The 23,421-nt window shown below is 41.7% G+C and overlaps 1 long non-coding RNA gene across 1 annotated transcript; it reads left to right on the forward strand.

Moving 5' to 3' along the window:
* Positions 1 to 3,006: 3,006 nt before the first annotated feature.
* LOC112985314 (uncharacterized) lies at positions 3,007 to 6,238 on the forward strand. Its single transcript, XR_003259728.2, has 2 exons — positions 3,007 to 3,984; positions 4,241 to 6,238. It is a non-coding gene; the product is annotated as an uncharacterized LOC112985314 (long non-coding RNA).
* The last annotated feature ends 17,183 nt before the right edge of the window (positions 6,239 to 23,421 follow it).

Below are 23,421 nucleotides of genomic sequence, written 5' to 3' on the forward strand. Positions count from 1 at the left end.
CATTATAACATTTGGTTATATGGAAACATGCACCAAAAGTAGCATGTCATACACACAGATTTTGTTGTATGCTGACTCTTGTGTGGAACGTTTTAAAGAAAGTTTGAGGCAATAGTACTGGGGGCTTTGAGTGGGAGATGAGTTTTGACTAACCGTTTAAGAGTCATATTGTTTCTAATTCCTGCATTGTCTTGATTGAACAAGAAGAATTAGTGATGCTATTTAAAATAAAGTCTGAATGCCAAACTGTATGACTGTATTAAAATAACTTATCTTCCAATGTTTTCTTGGCGTCTTCTGCTTTTCTTTTAGGCAACACAGCTCTAAATTGTTTCTATGTTTTTTGGTGCTTCTTAAAACTCTAAATATTTACTCAAATTATGGACCTTTTTCCATTGGGAGAGTGGCAAATGAGCATTTGGAGTAAATTAACAGGCCTTCTATTTGGAAATCTGTATACAAAGGGGCAGAGGGAAAGGAAACGATACCAAGCTATTTCTTGATCCGCAAGCTGTAGAATGGCAAAGGAGTTTTCTGACAAGTATTTTGAAAGGTGAAGCTAAATGGTCGTATGTCCATGTTTCATGCCTGTATGTAAGCGCAGAAGTTTGAATTCGGAATTTAAAAAGAGACATTTAGCATAAAAGCTGTTATCCCATGCATTCCTGCCTTTTCAAGGTCGGGATCTCCTCATAATGCTGAGATTTAAGTAAATCTTTTGCTGTTGGGTGGGATGACCAGGCAGTGTGCGTGTTAAAAGGCAACCACTTGAGTTTGTTATATGACAGAAAGATATTCAAGAGCGCAGGAGAACATGGCCTAAAGGCAAGCTGCCCAACCTGCAGCTGGTTAGTCTTTAGATGCTGTTGTACTTCATATAGGAACATGCTTGTTTCAGCTGATTTTGAGCTGGTGAAGCTTTCAGCAAAAATCTAATGCCCAGTCGAAAAATGCTGCAGAAAGAGATGAGAAGGACAGGTCTTGCACATTTGTTTTCATAGAATTAACTTGTCCTGTTTTCCTAGAAAGAGAAGTTAACTTGCTGGCTTTCAGCAGTTGTGTGATAAAATGCAAATGAAAAAAGTACAGAAAATCGTGAGCTGACTCCAAAAAGCAGCAAGTGACACTGGGGCATTTTTATCTATCTGCTGCCTGCATAGCTACATTCACCAAAATTTGCTGGATCCACTCAAACTGCAGTCCCATGGGAACTAACCTAGAGCGGGTAGTGTGTTTGCAGCTCATCTCAGCGGGTTTTTGAATCTCATCTGTTTTTCTGGTATTAGTGATGGTCTTTTCCCTAATTCCTGGGAGAACAGGACAGGAGTGTTTTGCGTGGCATGTCAGCAAGCTATGCGAGGCCGTGGCCTCCAGCCGCAGGCGCTGGCTGTGCAAGGAGAGGTGCAGTGGTGGCAGCTGCCAAGAGGTGCAAGTGGTGTGCTGCTGCGTGGGATTTGCCCCTTAGCTGGAGCCTGGGCAGGCCAAGCTGCTCCTGGAAGAAACAGAGCATCGAGCTAAGAGTAGGCGAATCCTTATGAGTGGAAATTGGAGCCACTGAGCAATCTCAGGTTGTTCTGTTTTATTTTGGGAGGGAAGTGGAAGCTACAAAAACTTGGCAAATGCTGTTCAAGCAAGGCTGTTGTTTTGCTGTGTGTAGCAGCCAACCTAGGATCTCATCCACACATTACTTGTGCTTACTGTACTCTAGAAATAACCTTTTCTAGCACTGGGTTTTATTTTCTGAAATACTAGTGCTAATGGTATTGAATAGGTATAAAGTGCTCACTGCAGTTCAACCTATATTTAAGATACTAGTGCTAGAGATCTTATACTGAAACCTCATTCTAATTAACTGCAAATTGAGGGAGATGAAGCTTGGCTTCATGTAGCCAACACAGAAGTAATTGCTTGCTAAATTATACCAGCATCAGGTACTGAAATGGGCATACCAAGTCCTGTGTTTTATGGATAAACAGCATTAGACTACTGGTGAATGGTCCTCAATTTAATTTAAGTTTGGTCGAACGGTGATGCAATACTGGCTTTTTGTGCAGGGTGGTTTTTTACTCTCTCTGATGGAAAATTGCATTCTTGCACCAAGACTGGTCTCTTGCAGAGCTCTTGTGAAGGTTCTCGTGCTGTAGTAAAATTACATATTTCTGTTTTTTATAAAAGTAAGTCTCAATACTGAATGTTGGGACACTTGTGCAATAAAATCCTTAAAGTGTTTTGTAGTAACCTACAGGAGTACTAATTGTGGGAACATTAACAGTGCTAGAGACTCAAATTAGTCAGCAATGGTGTGTTTAATTGGTGTGAGTAGTCATGTTTGGGTAAGCAGATGTTTAATGCTCTGCATTTTGGCATCTAAATGACTTAGGAGGTGTTAAAATACAGTTACAGGAGATAAATGCTCTTCGTCGTCTTGCCTGTAGTTAGTACCCTGATCTAGTTAAGAAAACCAGTAGTGGAATACTTTAATACTAGTGGTAATGTGAGAACTCAAGAGTAATAGTAGCTTGTAGGAAACTGGTAGTACTTCACAAATAAATGGATGGAACTGCAGTGGAGAAGGCTGGAAAGTATACTCGCACTGAGGAAACTGGTAAAGAAATGTGGACACATATTTCAGTCAAGGGGGAGGCTGATAGCAGTCAGGCAGAGCAGACTCAACTTGTTTCCAGAGCCCTATAATTTGAGAAGCTTCAGGAGCAAATCTCATGCTCTACTCTTGCAACTGCTCATCCCTGCTGCAACACATCGCTTCGTCATGCAAGTTAAACAGCCCACAACCATGAAGAGTACTCCTGGGTATGAGATATGGCTCACAGTCAAGACAGTGACTTTAGGTTCAGTCTGGAAGACATCATCATATTTTGTAAGCACTTAAAGCAGAGGCTCTGGCATCAAAACTAAGATGAAGTACTTGTAGCAGCTTGCAGAGGGGATGTGAGACAGCTGTGTGTGACCTCATGCATGGCTATTTTAGTGGTCTTACTAGAAGTAACTGAAGCTGTAGTGTAACATTTCCTGAACTACTGTCTTCACAGCTATCTTAGAGATTTGCTAGAGCCATCTGACTGAGCGCTTTCGCTTTAGCCATGCTTACTCCCAACTCCCATTAGCATGTCCCAAAATTGCAACTGGCGCAGATCCTTCAGGGGCTGCCCCAGAAGATGCAGAGAAAGGGTTGTCCCTCAGTTTAGGGAAAAGTAAGTGGATAGAGCTGTCAACTCTCACAGTTTAACTTTTTTTTCTCCTCCCCCCTGCCCCGCCAACTATATACTCAGAAAATGATTTTGCCTTTCCTGCTGCCTTTCCCCATCCCACAGTTGTTGCCATTGCTGCTTATTCTCCCATCACTGTTTCTTTCATCGATAAAGCACGTGAGGGGAGAAGAAGTTACAAAAGATCAACGTTAATCTGAGAAGAAATGTAAGGTAAAACATAGTTTTGACTGTGTGTTACTGAGCTCAAGGTGAGGCTTGGGCGTGGAAAACAAAAGTCGTGTCCCACTGGAAGATGGCACCTTCTTGCTTTAATTTTTGTATGCAGTAAAGTGCAGAATTAAATGTCTGTGTAATCAAGAGGACTTTTCCCTTTCCCAGGTGGTTGTTAATATGTTACAAGTGGTGGCTTTTGCTCTTTAGCTGGGCCTCCCAGAGGAAACACTGAAGTTCAGAGATTTTTTTGCGTGGGGCTTTTTCAGTACAGTAATATCAATTGACTGGCAAAGCATTGCTTGTGCGGATGCGGCTCTTAACCGAATGGCTCTGGTGCCAGTGCGCCCTGCTCCTTGCCCTCTTGTCCCTTCACCAGGTGAAATGAGCCGTGCTGGGGGGAATCTCAGCAGTGCGAGGCGAGTCACACTTTACCTGGGGAGGGAGGAGACTTTGCCAGTGCAGAAGTGTGGATCAGGTGAGGATCTGCTGCAGCAGCAGCTAAAGGAGCTGCTGGTGCTTCCCCCTCATCAGGCAGCGCCAGGTAAGCACAATCGCTTCCAATAATGGTCAGGAATAGCTGCCCCTTCTTCAAGGTCGCTTGTGTTGAGCCTTCGGGGAGTTGCATGTCTTTGTGCCCCATTGCTGTTAAGGCACAAAGCCCGCATCTTGCCTTGGCGAGGGGTACGTTTCACACTGAGTAGCTGCTAAAGGTGAGGGTCCTTGCCTTGAAGAGCAAATCTGCAGGACAGTATTGCTGTGTCGCTGCAGGGGCTGGAGGGTACTGTGCTCTCCTGCAGGTGCTGGTGGAAAGGCTGGAGGAGCAGAGCAGGACTGGAAGTGGAGACGGCCCAGATGAGAAGTGGAAACGGCAAGAGGAAAAGGCAGAGGGCGGTGGGCAGAAGAGACCAGGCAAGTCGGCAAAGGAGTGAGATTTAGGCTCTGTTTTGAACTTTGCATGTGATGTTCACCTGAGCATGGTCTGCTACGCACATGGAGAGGTTAAACTTAAACTGCCAGACTGTACATTGACCAAACTAATTCAGGAGCCTTATGTGTAATTACACTGCATGAAAGGAGCCTGTGCCTCTTGAGAAATCTTGGTATTGAAGATGTACCTGAAATACAAAATACAGTAGTTACACAGCATGTCGGTTTTAATTTGTGCAGTGCATTAATTTGGTTGAAAATAAAAATGGACTTAAAATTCTGGATTGTCATGGCTTTTCATGACACCATAGAAACCCACTATTCCAAACATGCTGAGCTAAGCTAAACGAGTGAGGACCCACAGTGCTCGAGCAGTCCGTGTTGTAAAACAAACTATAATTAACTGTGTTCTTCAGAGAGAAAGAGGAGGGCTCTGAGGAGCATTGCCAAGAAAGCAGAGCTGTTCTTAACCCTTGCAGTAAACAATCAATACCCATAAAAAATGCTGAACAAGGAGTCTCGAGGGGTAAAAGTTTCGGACAAAGCAGTGTAAGTGACTGTGGAAATACATGGATGATGATAACTTTGATTTCTGAAGTGATGTGTTCTCTGTCAGCCAGGTCCTAGACAGAATTGAAAAGCAGGAAACAGCACATTGAGGCAAAGCCCAGTGGTCAGTGACAGCTTTAGTCGGTTTTGGGTCAGGTTGGGAGAAAAGTGAAAGTGGGCTCCAGTGTCTGAGGGTATTTCTCTTATAAAAGGCTGGTTAAAAAGGATTTTAGAGGAACCTGTTCAACTGATGCTCAGCTGTAGGTTTAAGAATGGGCTGGCCTGTTCAAATATTAATTTTGTAGCTTCATTAAGCACAATGCTTTCCATGTGGGTTTGATTAAGCAGCAAGAATATAAATACAATGAAAATGGAATCCTGTCTTCTGAAGATTTAATTATTCAAATTGTGTGTTCTTGGCTTAAGTTAAACATGTTCTGCTGGATTATATTGTTGCTCCATGTGGCTCACTTGGCTGAGCCATATTGTTTAAGTTTTGATGTTAAATTTAGTTGTAATTGGGATCAAGCAAACAAATGAGAAGATGCGGTAAAGGCAAACCTTAGCAGTGGTATGTAAATGAAGCAAGACCACGGTCAGCATAGCTCAAGCCAAAGCTTGTAGTGTTTAATGCTGAGATGCTCCCTTTGGCGTTATATGGGCTACTTGGATTGCAGAGTCAGCAGCATGATGGGCAACAGGCTAGTGAAAACGTGAGAAGCTTGTGTTATAAGGCCATATCTTGGTCTCAGCTCTTTGAAATCTGCGTGTTTAAGTCATATTAAAATTGCAGCCCATTGTCAGAATAATGTTCAAAATGTGTTAAGCTTTATATAAACATATTAAAACCATTTCTAATGTATGGGGGTAGGTGACAGTCACCATTTCAGTTTATAGGACAATAAGCAACAGAGGTATTGCTAGCTGCATAAAGCTTTCAACAATTTGTTACTGAATGTGAAAAGAACTCTAATCAGCTCAATTGCTTTTGACTACAAGTGGGTTTTATAGTCTCCAGACTGCAAATATTTCCTTGTACTAAGAATAAAAAGCATTTATGAGAGGAACTGATGTTGGATCATACTTTCTCAAATCGATGCTATTCATTCTACTTAAACTGTTTTTTGTTGGGGGGGGGAGAGAAAAGTGATGTAATATTACTAAAGTGTGTGTAAATACACATGTTTATATATGCATATATATCTATATAAAGTACAGCTTTAGATTTTGTTATTTATATTTTCAAGTTTTTCAAGTACATTGTATACAGGAAGTATCTTTTGGACATGTTTCATATAATTAAAAAATAATTTTTCAGACACATAGTCTGTTTTTTCAGTAAGTTTATATGACATCTTATGGCACAAAGAAGCAGTTGTATGCAGGGAGGGTGGGACAGCTGCGTGCATACAGTGGACAGAGGATGGCAGCACTGCCAACTTCTGGAGTTCTTCATAGGAGCAAAGAGCATTTGCAGCAAAAGGTGAACAGGCTATTGGTCCTAAAGCAGATCAACTTCTGCTTTTGTGAAGTTGTATGCTGGTTCACAAAGTGACATAGTCCCAGAAAAAGCAATATTAGCGTTAAAGGAAAAATGACCTCTGGGAGAAACTAAATGGGGTGGAGGAGGGAAACTTTGGGCTTTCCTGGATCAGGTTTACCCACTGTCTAGATGACAGTTCTCCTCGTCAAATGTTACAGAAAGTATACTGCAGGGAGTACTGTTAATTTAGCTTTTCTTGCAAGTCTGTCCCTACCTACAGTGGCTGTCTACCTTCCTTAAAACTGTGTCGGTGGGGAAAACTACCTGTTATTGGATCAGAAATGCATGAACTCCAGGGGAGGATATTCCCTGTGGGAAAAGGGATAAAAACAACAGAGGAAGAATTCGGGGATATTTTTCCAGGCATAGGGAAACTTCTCATGTTGCCTAGAAAAAATAAAATAGGAGGTAAGTTTGGTACTCTGAATCACTGACAAAGCAGGAAAACCCAGGGGAGTGGATTTGAGTGTTTGGGGGGGGGGGGGGGGGGAAGTACCCAAACCTTTTCATTAAACAGGGAGTAAAAGATAAATATATAAAAAGAAACACATAAAGGGCATGCTTTGAAGAGACGCATGTCTAGATGTTGTCCAGTACTTCATGCACCAGAGTTTGGGAGGTAGACTGTGACACATTCAGTGTAACTCTTTTTGGAGAGGGAATTTACATGCCCATTTGTGTGATATTCAGCCCTATCTAGTAGCTTTTGATGGTATGGACTGTAATAATACCAAATGCATATCCTAAATAACAGATCTGGGGGAAAAGAGTAGATTGAGCGGAGACTGAGCGGCTTTGGAAGCAACTGCTGGACCCAAGGCAAGTGATAAAGGTTTTGTTCAAGTGAAAGAAGCAGGTGGGAAGCTGAGGTGTTGCAGTGCACAGGTAGACACACAAAGGCTGGTGCTCTGACATGCAGGGAAGTTTCTTTGAAAAGTTAAATATGTGAGGGAGTTTGTATCTGACCTGGCTGTTTGAATCATCAGTGTGTGAGCAAGACTATGTGAAGATGCCAAATATTCATGGGAGCCAAATCTTAATAAAGAGCTGGAGAAACTGAAGGTGTTCATTAACACAGACCCAGTTATGGCATGTGATGGTGGAAAGCATAAAATGAATCCCAGCCAGAGATGCTGCGATATTGTATGGTTCTTTGTCACAAAACAGTCAGAATTGGAGTTTAGTGGTTTAGGTTGTAATAAGAACAAAGTGCTGATGTATTCAAACAAAGTGGCTTTGGCATTAATCCACAGGCATGAAAACTCTCATGCCTCTTCATGAAGCCAGATCTACTCTCTGTAGCATTTAAAGCAAGTCCTAAATTACATACCTACCTGTTCTCTGTCAGATTACAAAACCTGCCTGGTTTTGGACACTGTGTAGACAGCGAGCTGGGCTGCAGCTCTGATGTGGGTCTTTCTGGAGGCACATAAGGCTGAGAGTGACAGCAGGCCTTGGCAGCACCTTGCTGCCCTCAGCACTTCAAAAGGAGGATTTTTTGTCCTTGATGGGATTTCTTTCAAAGCCATTATAATGGTGATCCCCAAAATACTGCAGAGGCTACTAGAGGAGTCAGAAAAGTCATTTAGGGACTGACAAATCTAAGAAGGGCTGGAGACTCTTCTTATTGACCTAAAATGAACAAATAACTTATTGCACAAGCCAAAAATACAAGCTAGTTTCTATGCTTGATCCATGTCCAAGCCTTCCACTCGCGATGCGGACGGTCCCTTGCGTTGTGACAGTCATGCATAATCATACACTTTTATGTCAGCTCGTAATTAAAATGATCCAGCCTTCTCTTGACAGAACTTGTTTGACGTTTTTATTCCTGTGCTGTACCGGAGTGCCAGATGTATTCCTGTAAGAGGCCTCCCTTTTAAAGGGGCTGCTGCTCTCGGGTTAGCTGAAGGATTGATGTGCAACATGATTTCAGGAGCTAGTTAGGATTTTTTGGAGCTGGTGACTGGACAATATCTATTCCTAGGAAAAAAGCACCTTTGAAGGCATTTGAATTTGTGCAAAACTAGTGATACACGTTTTTTAAACATCACAAGCAAAGATTCACCTCTTATTTTGTAGCCTATTTTATGTTCTGAGCTTTTCAGCAGTCATGGTTCCCGTTCAACAATGCCAAAGTTCTAAACATAACCAATCCCGACGTGAACACCAAAGAGAAACTAGAGCAGACACCACGGGTTAAGGCACTTACTAGCTGGAGAAGAGAAGAGTGGTAACAGGTAGCAGCCAAATGCAAAATGACTGGTTTTGGCCTGCAGCTGTTTGGCACAGGCAAACTTAAAAGGTGAGTCTGAAAGACTTGCTGCTAAATAGTCACAGTAACAAGACAATCCTGAGCGTGGCCATGGGCAAGTTCTGCACCAATAATCCTACCAGTTTATGGGTTTCTATGTCATACAGTCCCTGATGAATAAATCCCTCTGTGTGCCAGAGATGTTTATCACTGATATGTCCCACGATTTTCTTAGCATTGCTTCTCAACTATTTTACGGAAAACAAAAATGAAATCCAGTTTTCTTCTCACTTCCACACTTTGAAAACAGAAAGGCATCTGCAACGTACTGCAAGTCTTGTCACCCAAAAGCTATTCCTTCCTCCCCTCCCACATTTAAATTCCTTAGTGCTAAGATATTTTATAGAGAGACTCAAGCTCATCTGTCTTCTTGAGGGAGATACTGAACTATAAATGCGTTATGAAGCATTACTTAAGTCACTACTAACCACGGCCCCGCAAAAGAGGAACAATAAAATCTCAGATTCCCCATGTGAATTTGAACCATGAAATCACAGAAGTTTCTTAATGGAGGAGCTGCATAGAAGACAAAAAACCATGATAGCTGAGGTCACATGAAAATAGAACGATCAATCAGAAAAGTTTTGCTGACGTTCTCTATGTTCATGTTTATGGATACAGGCTCCTTGCCTTGTCTTTTCTTTTTTTTTAAGGTGATATTTAATGTTGTGTTAAAACCTGAACTGGATAGAAATCTGTATCTGAGTTTCTAAGTTTAAAAATAAAACTACAACCTCGTCGTTTCAAGTTTCCTCTCATGGAAGGCTTTGTTCATGTCTACAAGCTGCTAAGCAAAAAAGAGAAAAAACCTTTACTTTCTATTCCAAAATAAATGATTCTCCACCTTTACATACAGAGCATCTTAGGTTCAGTTATCTGTAGTATGAGTACTATTTGAGTTCATGCATTAGAATATTTATAAATAAGAGCAGGAAAAGTCAAAGACACAGGACCTAGAGAGAAATTTTCTTCCTCTGTGCTGGGAGGAATCTAGTTGTTTCCATTCATTAGTGAATGTTACACAGCAATATGTTGAAATAAGTGACACTGTGGCAGCTTCCCAGTTGGTGTAGTATGAGGTATTTAAGGCCCACCCTGGAAACCCGTCCTTCATATGCAATGCAAATCAAATAGTCAAAGAAACTGATCTCAGTGCAAAAGCAAACATCTTTCAAATTGTTTATGCTTCTGAAACAGCTCAAACCAGAAAAAAAATACACCATGAGCAAAAGATGTCACCATATCAAGGCCCTAGGCAGCTCACCTGCACGCCCAGTCACTGTGCACCCTTAGAAATTAATTGTGTCCCACTGCTGTAAGTATGTGCTGCCCCACTCAGACCTGACTGCAAGGGAAGAAAACAACTAAAAACAGCAGCTGGTGCATTTCCAAAATTGAAACAGAATGTAATATAAATGTCCTCATCCTCTAGAACTCCACAGAAGTATAACAACACGATTCTAGTTTGAGGAGGGTTTCTTTATTTCTCAAAAATCTTAACAAAGACTGATGAACAGAATAAACTGAAAAAGGAGATCAGGTGAAGTTCAGAACTTAGCAGAAGATTTCCAGGACTGGATGATCTTTACAGTTAATTCTATTACTCTTCTCTGTAACTTCTTGTGTCAATTAATATTTCAATTCTTTCATTGCTGAATATCTGCTGAACTGCGGAAACTCCAGTTCCTGCTGGCAAGCAATAATAATGGTTATTCACTTGCAAAAAATTGAGAAGACTACCAAGCATACTGACTAGTATTTTATGTTCTTCTTTAGATTATAAACTGCCTGTGGCAATGGTCACTTTTTTGCTATGTATTTGTATAATGTCCAGCGTACTGGTATGGAGCTAAGGCTTCCAAATGCTGCTATAGGAATAATAACATCAGCAGTAACAATAATAACAGTAATAAGAAATTCAGTGATAAATAAGGTGACCAGTTTTCTACGGCATTAAAACTACTAGTTCTTACCAGCCCAGCTTTATTCTGTGGACAACCACAAATAATAGCATTAAGCAAACATTAAACATTAAGCTCATTGCACAAGTGATGAAATGTAATTTCTCCTCACATTAATGGAGAGAAGGCATTTGATAGGGTACTTTGCGACTACTTTTTTGTCACAGCGAGGAAACAATTGCAGGCACGATTCGATAACCTCCAGCTATGTGCTGTTCGGCTCCAGGTGCATTTCCTTCCCTGAACGACTCCTGCAAGAGATGCTCTCTGGGAGGAATGATGTGCAGAAGGGGGATCCTCTGTCAGCTCCTCCATTTACTCCCAACAACATGTGTAAAAGCTGACAGAGATTCTTCAGCAAGCTATCATGAAAAATATGAAATTTCTCTTTTTGGTGCTATTCCTGCCCGTTCCTGCTCACCTCTCAGGCTCACAGCCCTGGGGCAGGGATCAGAGAGGAGCAGCGCCACGGTCCTGCTAGGCCTGGAGCACCGTCAGGACAATGACAAAACCCGACCTTCAGCACAGAAGCAGCTTAGAAGGCCGTGATATTCGCTGGGGCAGGACGTGGGAGCAAGCGAGGGTACAGCCAGCGGCTCAGCCAGGCCCACTCCACACAGTTGCGAACAGCGCCAGCCCTCTCCCGCCCATGCAGCCCTCAGCAAAATCCACTCCTCATATCAACAACCTTCCCATACCCGCCTGGCAAGACACTCTTGAATTAATTTCCTTGTTTCAACAGCCTCTTGAGGGTTTCAAGCACCTGAGGGGAATTTGCCCCGTTAAATTACCCTCATAACGCTCCATATTCTTTGCCTCAAGACCTGTAGAAATCACACTTTTCCATTTGTTCTACCGGGCTGAATCTGTCTCATAAAGAAAGCATATTCTTCCCTGGGCAGTGTAGAAATCCTCCCAGTAATTCTAGCCACTTGGCATTAAAAACAAAAGTTAGAGTAAATATGCAGCAATTTCATAAAGCAGAGGGCTAAGACTAAGCCTGCTGAAGCTGCACAGAAAGACACCATAGGAGCTAATGTTCTCCTTATCTGGAAATGTCAGAGCTTGATAGGAGTCGTTTGAGGTACTTGAAACTGGTTCCATTTTACAGAAACTCAAATTAGCTACCCACACAGCAGAGCACTGAAGCAAATGGCTGCTATCCTGCTAAGCTCTCCAGCCTAATTTGTGGAGAAGATACTTTGCTCCCTCAGGAGGTCAGACAGCATATTTTCCAAGGAAACTCTAGAACTATGGAAAAAATATATCTTAGAAACCCTTTTGCTATGCCAGTATTTTAACTGACTTCTTGTGTATGTGAGCTATTGGTTTTCCTCCAGAAAGGGAAGTATTTAATCTAAAGATGAGATCTTCAAGGACTGAAGACTTTTCTGTGATATAACACAACTGAATTTGAATGAATTCCAAATTAAATTTCAAATAATCTACTTGAATTTGCCATTAGGCTAGAAATTACCTAGATATGACTAATAAATGGTGATACTTAACAAAAAGGAAGAATTTCCTAGAAGAAACTAAACTGACTATACCCCTTTCTTTTTCTTACAGTTTCTTAGCTAAAAAAAAAAAAAAAAAAAAAAAAAAGTGTATTGGTATCTGTATTACCTTCCATAGTTTGTATTTAAGATCTTATTATTCTTCTTAAGAAGAGGTAATGCAATGCTTTAAATGACGTACATTTTACTGATTACCTTCAGTTTTGGAAAAAAACAAACTTCAAGCAACCTTTCACATGCTGTAAATGGTATTATCAATCATCCTACTCATACATTGCTTATGTGACTGCTATCATGCATGCTGATTTGGGACGCTGATCCATCATTTCATATGCTCCATGCTGGCAAGTGACGGCGTTAACTCTTTCCTGTGTGTTCTGGGAATCTGCCCACCAGCCTGAACTCTCTGGCACTCACTTAAGAGTTCATTCAGAACACATCTTTGAGCAAAAAACACGTCTGAAATCTACTGACTGAACAAAACTTGCATGATGGCATGGAATACAACTCTATTTTAAACTATGCCAAAAAGAAAAAAAGAATTAACAATATTAATGTCCATAAAGTGTGGAGCAAATGTTGAAAATATCATGAAACTTCAGTCAATGATCAATTAACTGAGAATAGTGGTTAAATTTCAGAAGATGTGACTTATAAATTAATTCCTTTATGCTTTAAGTTAATAATAACCAGTGCTGATTTATACTGAAGTTTAAATGAAAGTCAAAGAGTTTGCTACTTAGAACTTTTACTGATGGCCTGGAAGCTTTGTAAATATTGTAAGACCAAACCTGCCCCTTCTACATGTGCAGTTAGATTCTCAGCTGCCACAAAATTTGTAACTGATGAAGGTCTGTAATTAAGTATCTTACAATGAATATAGTTTTCTTTTTATGTCTGCTTTTTGATAGAACATTTGGCATATTTAGATTCTCCTGTAATGACTTGTATTATTGTTATTCTTCAACATGGTTTAAAAAAATAACATATTTGTTGAATGCTTAGTATCCCATAAAAACAGTGTATGACATTGCTGCTTTACAACCAATGAGTCAATATGCAGTAGTTTTACATGATCTAGGTGATTTAGGACACAAGGCAAGATACTGCTTGGGTAAAAGAAACCACAAAGGGGACAACGGCTGAGTGAGGGAAGAGTGGTCCCACCCGTTTAATCAAATTCACACGGAAAAATGCATGGACAGATAGTGCTGGCCACCATCAATGGCACAGGCTCCACCAGGGCTCCCAAAGCACCTGGTGTGGCATTCAGGAGCAGGAGTGGGTACCTATTCAGCATGATGCAGAAGGGCTAAATGAAGCTCCATGGTCAGTCAATCAAGGGACACTAACAGGTCTAAAAGTCTCACCACAGGCCAGCAGCCTCCTCCTGTGGTTAGCAGACCCACCGCCATTTCGGGTGAGGACCCATATGGACCACGCAAGGTGTGATTTTCCTGGTGCACTGGATTCACTTGAGTGTTGACAGTTTTCATGACATCCTGTCCTTCCAACGTTTAGTATCAGTCTTTCTTATTGAGTAACACTCCTCTTTAATAAATGTGGCAATTTGGGAAAGCTACTTCTGAGCGGGAATAGTTTATAATCCAGGGCAGATGTTGAAAAGAGACTTAGACGACTGCACCTGTAAGTATCCTAGATTAACTCTAGATCTGAACTGAATTGTATGTAAAGTTTATGCATACAGTTAAACTCCGATCTACAGAGTTGACACTGCCGCTTTCATTGGTTTCCTTGTGGGGGTATCATTGGCTTCCTTTTCCTAATGAGGACCTTCATGAGGGATGAAACAAGTTTCCTTTCACCTTTCCAACAAGAAAAATAGCCAGGAACAAAGTGGTACAAGCCCTCCATAAAATTCATAACTATAAAGCAGTATATCAGAGGAAAATGATTTTAGGAGAGGGTTTTTCCCAGCGCTCCCTGCTTCTCTCGCTGCTTGAGATGCTGAGTTAAAAGAGGCACCTATGCCCAAACCTTGCTGAAATCTCACACCTCAGTGAGATGGCGTCTTTTCTGAGTTATGTCATTGTCGGTCTTTACGGAGACAAAACCTCCCACTGGGGGTTACAGATGCCTGGAGTTAATCTGAATAATTTTAATTAGAATGTATGTATACTCTGAAAAATCTTTTTTCCCAAAAATTCAATTCAGATAAACTCCATAGCTATAGAGATAGGAAGCTACCGTCATGTCTTCTGTATCTGAAGACAGTTGCTGTCCCCATATGGAGGGCCTTGCTTTTGTATGTGTCTAATAGGAGCTTGTTTTTTGAGATAAGTCCAATTTGATTAATTCCTCTAATCTGTGAAAAAGGAAATTTCTAAACCATCCCTATTTTGGTCATTCATCAGATCTTGGCATCCTCAGTATCTCATATTGTAGCTATTATGGAAATACTGCCTAGAAAATGTTAGGCAAAATTAGTCAATCTTATTTAATACATTCGGCATAGGACTTTGGTCTGAAATGATTCTTAAAACACTATAGATTTATAATGTAAAAGCCTAGTTTTTGCAAGTAGCTTTGCTAAACAGCATGATTGTAAAATTAGGAAATAATAATGATCTCCTGAAAGAAATCAGCATGTGAAGTAACGGGGACAAACCAGTAACATAATAGGTTGCACTTCTGTCTTCTCATTTCCTTTTCAGAGAGAGCAGTGTTGGATGTTGGATTTTTATAAAGTGGCAGCTGCTCAGTTTTACTGGGATGGTGTTTTTTATCTCAGCTCCATAGAAGAATATTAGGTAGCTTCCCTCTGCATTTCCCTTCCCAGAACTGTAAGACCAAAGGGTAGCATGAAACAGAATAATTTTGTTTTTCATTAGGGAGGATCACTTTACAGATAGTCATCAGAGTCACATCAGAGTCATCAGGCTGAGCCCTGCAGGAGCAGTGGCAGGAGCAGGAAGGAGGCCATTAGCCGCCATCCCCACAGGCAAGGGGCTGGCAGGGTTGACTCACGTCCCGTCCCTCAGCTAGAACCGTTGTAGGCAATCATGGTTTGGTGTCATGGTGTCAAAAGACTTTAACCAAGCTCCCTTCCAGATGAAAGGCCGATGAATCCCTCAATAACGCCCTCAGTGTTTAAAGAGGAGGGGGGAGTCATCAAAGAAGGAGTCCTAAGTCTTACCAGGATGGAAATATACTGAGTTCTCAGTTCTTTGTTTATGTGGGGGAATATTTTGTAATTAAAACCCTGTATTTTTAATCTCTTTTTTCCCGTTGCACTGATACAAAATGTCTTAGCACACACGTGCAAGCTAAGAGCCTGTACTTGTGGGGATTTTGAAGAAGGCCTCCCTAAGAGTGCTGATCAAGTATGTTTGTTAGCAGGGAGAATCCCAGTCTTCGGTACTGGTTTTCTTCTACCAGTCTGTTTGTATTTTGAGAGAAGCTGATTAAGACTATGATATTATTCTCACTTTGGGAATGGGTGTGTGAGAACATAAAGCTGGGACAATGATGTATCTTACTGAGGCATCCTTCTCCGTGTTTGCTCTTCGGACTTGAAAATACTGCCTGATTCTGGCACTGGCCATTTCAGTGGTAAGTGCAGAATGGGACTCACACAATAGACACAGATGCTTTTTTCCTTTAGCAAAAATGGTATCCTAAAGCCTTCTATTTCCAAAATACAGCACTGGAAATTATTCTCTAAACTTTGATGCTTTATATGTTGTGATTCTCTTTTCAGCAGATTTGAGAAGTGTTATTCTGTTATTCTACTTCTGCAAATTATCTCAAAGCATACTGAACTAAGATGCACATCTATTATTTTAGTTCAAATAATACTATCACTTCTGATTCTGAGATGGGAAGAAATATGTCACTGATAACTATAAAAAGGCAGTGCTCTCCTTTGCATGCTTTTGAATAGGACTACTCAGACACTTGACAATGCATTTAAGACAATAAGGCTGTGGCCTAGACCATTTATATTTGTCTCAGAGAAGTTAGATGAGGCTTCAAGATGGCTCATCTTAAACGTTTGAGTATTGTAGTCGGCATCATATGGGTTGGAGAAAAAAAGTCTCGATCTTTTCCAGGTAAGAACTAGTCTCACTTTACCAACCCATCCATATGGTGATCTTTCAAATGATATTTTCTGGCAATGAGAGTAGCAGTCTACTGGGCAACTGTTTTATGTAAGCACAAAGAAAAGACATCCGATAACTATTATACTCCTAATATGTCATAAAACTCACCCTGGAATACCTGTCTCAAAATTTCCTTACTTCAGGAATTCAAACTCTGCCATCTATCACTAATACCACACATATTATATTGCTTATTTGTTACTCCTTGAAAGCCAGAAAGGTATTAATGCAGAAATAACTTTGGTTCTAATAGTACTGTCATTTTCTGAACTTGACATTGGAAATAGAATACCATCATGAAAGAAATTAGTTCAGACTATGATGATGAGAAACTACTACATAGGTACTTGAATTGACTTGGATTTAACTGGGGGCTATGGGTAAGTTTGTTTTGCCTGTTATTTGTGAATATTCAGATGATTCAAACAGAAATACACAAATGCTTAGAAATTCTGAATTATGCAGAATTTGTATCAGCAGGGTTACATGATATTCTCCACTCGTCACTGAATGGCTAAATGTTCTATTATCCACTCAGAGAGCAAAAACAATGCCCCATGGATAATTATACATTACAAACTGCAAGATAATGAATTATTGTCGTGAGCAGTTTGTTAGTCACACAGATTCTGTGCTTCTCAGTTTGTAAGTATCTTGTAATAATACAAATGACTTTGCAGGCTTCAGAAAGGATTCGCCGAACAAGAGCAGCAACTATTGGCACAGCAGAAACTTCCTTGACTGGCTCAGAACACGCTGCTGAAAGGAATCTGCTTTTGAGAGTCTTACTTGAGTACATTTAATCACTGGAGAAGGTACCTGTGGGCAGTCAGGCACTGTGCCTAAATGTGGATCATGACAACACAATTTTCTTCATATTTATAGGCTACTATGTCTCAACTCTTGGTCACTTGAGTGGGCATTAGATGAGGTCCCCTGAACCGACAGCAGAATGATTTGGTATTCTGCAGCTCTTCAGCATTAACTGAATTCAAATCAACACATCTTTCCAGACAGTCTATCAAATAGCTGTTCCAGACTAGTCATTTTCTATCACAGTGTCCTATATGTGCTAACCGAAGACAAAAAACTCTGCATTTCTTTTCCACCTGAGCCACCTTGTGGGCCCTCTTCCTATAGCATACGTATGTTTAAGAGACAGGATACCAGTCACAGCACGTGGTTCAGAAACATTAAAGGAAGCCTGATGAGGATGGCTGTGCAGTGGGGTCGGATCACCTGACTCTTCAGTGACCTCTATGAAATGAACTGGACTGTAGACCAGCACCCTTCAGACATAAAAATCAAAATTGAGCACTTTGACAGTCCCACCAGACATGGAAATAGATGACAGGGGTGTGACATGGGTGCAGGAACTGAATTGCTTCCTTGATTATTCCTGATACTGTCAGGGCTTGATTGGGAAAGAAATTCAATGAAGTTCAACAGATTTTTCTTGACTCCAGTCTCATTGCAAGAGGAAATCTCGGAGGTCATGGAGTTTAGGTTTAATATTGTCTTCCAGTCCCTGACAGAGGAGCCTTTCCTACCTGTGGAGGTAGGAATTATCTATTTGGATGCTGTCCTCCTTCTTATCATACAAAATGTCTTACATGGTGCCCCAAGGTGCAATAGTGCAGGAGAACTTTAAACCAGTGAAAATGCAGTGAGTCTGTATGAAATATTTTTGCAAGGAACAAAGTGAAAGGAAGTGTTTTACAGAGAGGGGCTTCTGTGCACTACAGAGAAGGCTGGCTGAGACTTCATTACATTTTTTCAGAGGCAAAGAGCATTCATGTGTTTCTAGGATCCATCCTTATTCTTCTGAATCACATGTGACAAAACTAGGCTGAACAGTACCAATCTCCAGGGCAAACATGGTGTGCCCTTCCCAGGGAACAAACTCCCTCTGTTCTGCTCATACCAGTTCTCTGGCTCCTTTGGAAAGTAAAGATGCAGGAAAGAAGAAATCTATTGAAGATGTTTACCCCCACGTAAACACCAGATTATGGTTTGCAGTTCTCCTTCCCGGGGACAGAGGCCTGAAGACAGCAGTGATGCTCCAGAGGTAAGTGAGATGCTCTGAGTATACAAACATGAGCAGGGGAGAGTTTGACTGCACAGTCAAAGGTCAGACTGCATAAAACATACTTGCACTGCATTTGAAGCTTGCCAAACCCAGCTTTGGCAGGCAGCGAGGGGTGTGAGCTCCAAAGGTTTATTTATTAAGTTCCTAGACTGGCTGCTTTTTAGGCTGTTCACCAGGCGGGCAAGGAGCTCTGATAGATACTGCCCACAACACTGAGAGTGATGGGAGCGCTGCTGCCCAGCCTTCACTGCCTCCCAGCCAGGCACTTCCCATTCATTATTTTTCCATGATGAGAGGGAGTAAAAGGCTCACTAAACCCCAGTGCCAAATAATGCAGGGTTAATGCTTGGCTCGCAGCACTTCGGAGGCACGTACAGCAGTTGGAAAGGCTCCAGCCTTTGCTTGAGGAATTTATCAACATAAAAACAAACAACTGTCATGTTTTCTGTGTATTTTGCATTTCTCAGGGTCACTGCACAGATTTCTCAACTTCATGAGCTCTGCAGCAGAACTAAAACTTCAGCACAAATGGCCTTTTCCTTCTTTCTTTCCTAACCCTCATTTTTCTTCTCCAGCCCAGAGGTGTCTGAGCAAACATAACACACAAATCACCTAGAGAGTACTGCCTTCTCCTGTGCCTACCATGCTGCTGTCAGAAACAGGGTTTTAAAAAAAGTCAGGCCTCAGACCTTCGCTGCTCAGACTTGGCAATGGACTCCAGCTGCTAGGAAGTCCGCAGTGCGTGAAGTACTGCTGTTGTCCGCAGCTGGGTGGGGAGCCCTGTCACTCCTGCTCTGCGCACTGACGTTTAGGACTCACTCAGCAGCTCTCTCTGCAGGGTCTCCACAGGCAAAGCACTGGCTAAAGAGGCTGGAGAGGAACTAGAGGCCTGAAGCTCATGGAGATGAAGTACAACTAGGTGCTGATTCCCTGGCACTGTAGCCTGAGAACATATTTATGTGAACATACATAATCACATAAAAGTTTCTTTCTGTATCAGAATGAGAATTTCATTTTCCTAGATTAAAGGTAAAACAAAAAGTGTTTTATCTGCATGGACTGCGCTTCGAGTTTCTGAGTTCCTCCCTCAACATTTGCTGATAGTGCTAATCCCTGAAACATGAAAACAGCTACTTTTCTTTAGCTGCCATGTTGCTAAGGCACTGGCTAGCTGTGTGATGGCTACAGAATACACGCAGAAAATACATACATCATTTTAAGAGGTTACTTTATGAGGCTAAAGCTTTAATTTATATTGGAGTAAATCTGAAATAGTATCATTGCCTGCCCTCGGCTGACTGCCTGTCCATAGGTAAGAGCAGGCTTTGCGCCATACCCTGAAAAGATTAGGATTTCAAATTAATTTGTGCCTTTATTAAAGAAACAAAAGCCCACAAATATTCCAGACCAAATTTGAGATGACTGCACGATGAGACAATAAGCTGTTAGTGCCTTAACCTCACAGTATCAGTAAATTATTATGTTCCTGAGCAATATTGCATTGTGTAAATAAAAAATGCTAGCTGTACCCCTCTACTATCAATCAGCCAGCAGTGCAGAAATGAAGTTATTTAACTCTCCTCCTCAGATGCACACAGATCAATATTATAGCGTATGGAATAGAAACAGACAGCCAGGCCTTGATGTTTAATTAATTATAAATTACTATTAGTTTATAAATGACCAGACTTGAGCAATGTATTGTGTAAGAGACAGCATATGATGATTGCAAGCATCTTGCTTTTCCAAAATCTAAAAGAGGCATCTTAGAAAGATCCCAGCAAATGGAGGAATGCACACATAATGGCACAATTGCAACCACTAGCTATTTTTAAAAGCAGTTCTTGATTTCTAGCTGACATTGTTAGCTAAAATAAATAGGCTCTGTACAATTACACCACATAGTCTGTGTTCCTAAGGGTTGGACTTCAACCTTTTAGATTAATTCAATTACTTTTTAAACTCCTATTGTATTAAGCCAGGACCGGTCTTTAGCTAGGCATATTTCACTTATATGTCACCTTTTATTTTTCCTACAAGTATTATATAGTCTAGATATTGCTAAAGTTATTGGCTCAGGCCCGTACGTTTCTCTCTGAATGTTAAAATACATGTGAGTGAGTCAAGGCGGCAGATAGTGGTGTTCTACTTATGCAGTCTTGAAAAGGCACCATCCAGTGCAGTGACTAGTGCTGAGATCTGCTTGTCTGCTGTGGCTCTGTATCAGTACATCTCCTAGGGCCTGGGGAAGAGCTGGTTTATGTGCAGCAAGAAGCGCCATGGTCTCCTCCTCAGGTCACAGCAAGCTGCCTTAGCAGAGAGGTACTCCGCAGGCAGCAGGCACAGGAGAGGGCCTGGCCCCTTTAGGATTTTCCTGAAAGGCAGCAGAAAGTTACCCCGGAGCAGCTGAGCGGGGTGCAGGTTTGGTGTGACTCCTGGAAGGGCCCCATGGCCCCCCACAGCTCCCTCCCGGGGGTGCCAAGCTGATCACGCTTGCAAAAGCAGCAAGCTCTCGCTGAGGCAGCAGTGAAGCCTGGAATTTCTATGCAAAATGGATGCAAGCCCAAAGAGAAGAGCTGGTATTCTTTTAATTCTGCCGAAGGGAAAAATGTGCATTTTTCCTTCAATTCTGCCGTGGAGAAAGAATAGCAATAATGTATCTACACACCTATCTCTAAACAGAGAGACATGCCCATGTCTATACCCAGATATAGGTATAGATACGCACACATTTATTCCTAACTAGTAAAAGACATAGCTGGTGTAATAAATACAAAGCAAACAGGCAGAGCTGTGCGCCGGGCCGGATGTGCGAGCGCACATGAACTGCACCCCCGCTTGCGCCGTGCGCGGTCGCGGCGCGCCGCCTGCTGCCGGCTCCGCGGCGGTGCGCGCTCGCCGTCCCGCCCGGCGGCAGTTCGCTCCTCCGCCTCCCGGCACCGCCGCTCCCAATCTGCGTTTTTATTTGGGAGAAAAAAATGCAAGCTTGCTTGCCGAATAAGCGTTAGACTTTCCCGTGGATTTTTTTCAGAGCAAATTGATTTACCCAGCTTTTTAACAGTGTCGTGTTTAACCTTGGTGTAGCTGCACCAACTCCTGCATTCAAATCAGCTTTGCTGATTTAGCTTCCTTAACTTTACACCCCACTAACTCAGGTTAGGTGCCCAAGAGGAAAATTAGGATCATCCACTTACAGTTCATTCACCATGAAAAGGCAAAAAAACACCCTGGACTGCTGACCACCTTTAGGTGGAGGAACCAATCACCAGATTTGTGATCTAGATGCCCGAAGAGCTAAGCAGGCACCTGCAGGAATTTTCTGAGAAGCATGAGCAGCCTGTCACTGGGAGCAATGGGAGCTCTGATGGTGATAGCGGTTTTTTGGAAAATCCACTTGATGGCTGTGCGCGTCTTCAGATGAAGATATCTCTCAGCTTTCTTTATGATTACAAATACGTACAGAGCTAACCTTGGGAGATGAGACTTAGTACTCCTAATCGTCATAGTTTCAGCATCAGCACATCACAGCAGCCAGGAACCAAGGCAGGCAGAGGTGGCTAAATTGTCCGTATTGTCCAGATTAGACAGAGGTCAACTCCATGTACTCACACTTATCCTTAAAGACACAATTGGTTGAACCTGCAGTCAGCAATGTGGATGAAAAGCTTATGTTTCCTTCTCGAACCTATTCTCCACCTGGCAGGGGGGATGTTCTGTGTTATAAATGATATCCCATATTATATTAGCAAATACTCTGTCCTGCATTAAAAGTTTTTGGGCAATGGCCTTTCTTGGATTTTCCCCACATCCTGTGGTTGTCTAAACATGTGGCAACCTGGTTCCTGCAAGTCCAGAGATACTGCTACTGCATACAAGCAAATAAACCATATGTTTATTGTACAAATTATCCCTCACATGCACAATGAGCTGCAACTCATTGCACAAATGCAATTCATCTGAGATCATCCCAGATTCTGATATTTAAAATGTACCAGCTCTACCCCGTGTACGGCTATGTCTCTGCAAAAGTAACCATCCCTGCATGGACTGCTGACTTATAAATCATGTTTTTTATTTTGCTGTTGCAGAAATATACTGCAGATTTATAAAACATTTAAGACCCAGTGGTTAATGTTTCATCTGTTCATGTATATCCTGAGGGACCAAACTATTGTTTAAATCTTCAACAAAAATAACCGTGATTTATACAAAAGTTGTCTGAAACGTTTTTCTTTTATTAGCAATACTATTGTATGTCAAAATGAGAACCTAGATTTATCTACTGTTCGTGCTACCCATATAATACATAATGCTGTATGCATTAAGTAAGGAATAAAAAAGTAAATATTGCTCCTGCTGAGTGAAGATCTACAGATACATGGCTTCATCTCGGGGGTGATTTGGACTCAAATCAACATTCAGCAGCCATGTAAGTTAATAGAGCCCTGAGTGTGTTAAATGTCTGAAGCACTCCTCATATCTGAAGTGGCTTAGCAGGTCAGAATGAAACGCTGTGAAAACATAAGAAATGGTTTTAGTTGCCCTGTCTGGTTGTCAGTGTGCTTTGAATTTCCCATACGGCTCAGGTTGGGCATCCTAAACCAGGGGCACTAAAATCATCAGCTGGTTTTGGAATCATGGCTTAGAAAAGTGTGATCTAAACTGACAATCTCTATTGCCAAATTTGAGCTTGCTGCATTTGTAAAAGACTGTAAAAATGGCCTTGCCTAGTGGCATGTTTATTACCTCTCATTGACTCCCATTTCCAAAAAGTTACAGGAGGAAACCTCCTTTCTCCCCAGCCTCCAAACTGTAACCAACATTTCCTGCACCTGGAACCAGCTGAGCTATAGCTGAAGAGCAGGCCCCAGGTCCCCAACTGAGTTTGGCTGGCTCTGTGCAGCTCACAGGAGCAAGAAATAATAGGGAAAAAAATTGGGGTTCAACATCTGCA

This window comes from Dromaius novaehollandiae, chromosome 2 (assembly GCF_036370855.1).
Source record: "Dromaius novaehollandiae isolate bDroNov1 chromosome 2, bDroNov1.hap1, whole genome shotgun sequence".
NCBI lineage: Eukaryota > Metazoa > Chordata > Aves > Casuariiformes > Dromaiidae > Dromaius > Dromaius novaehollandiae.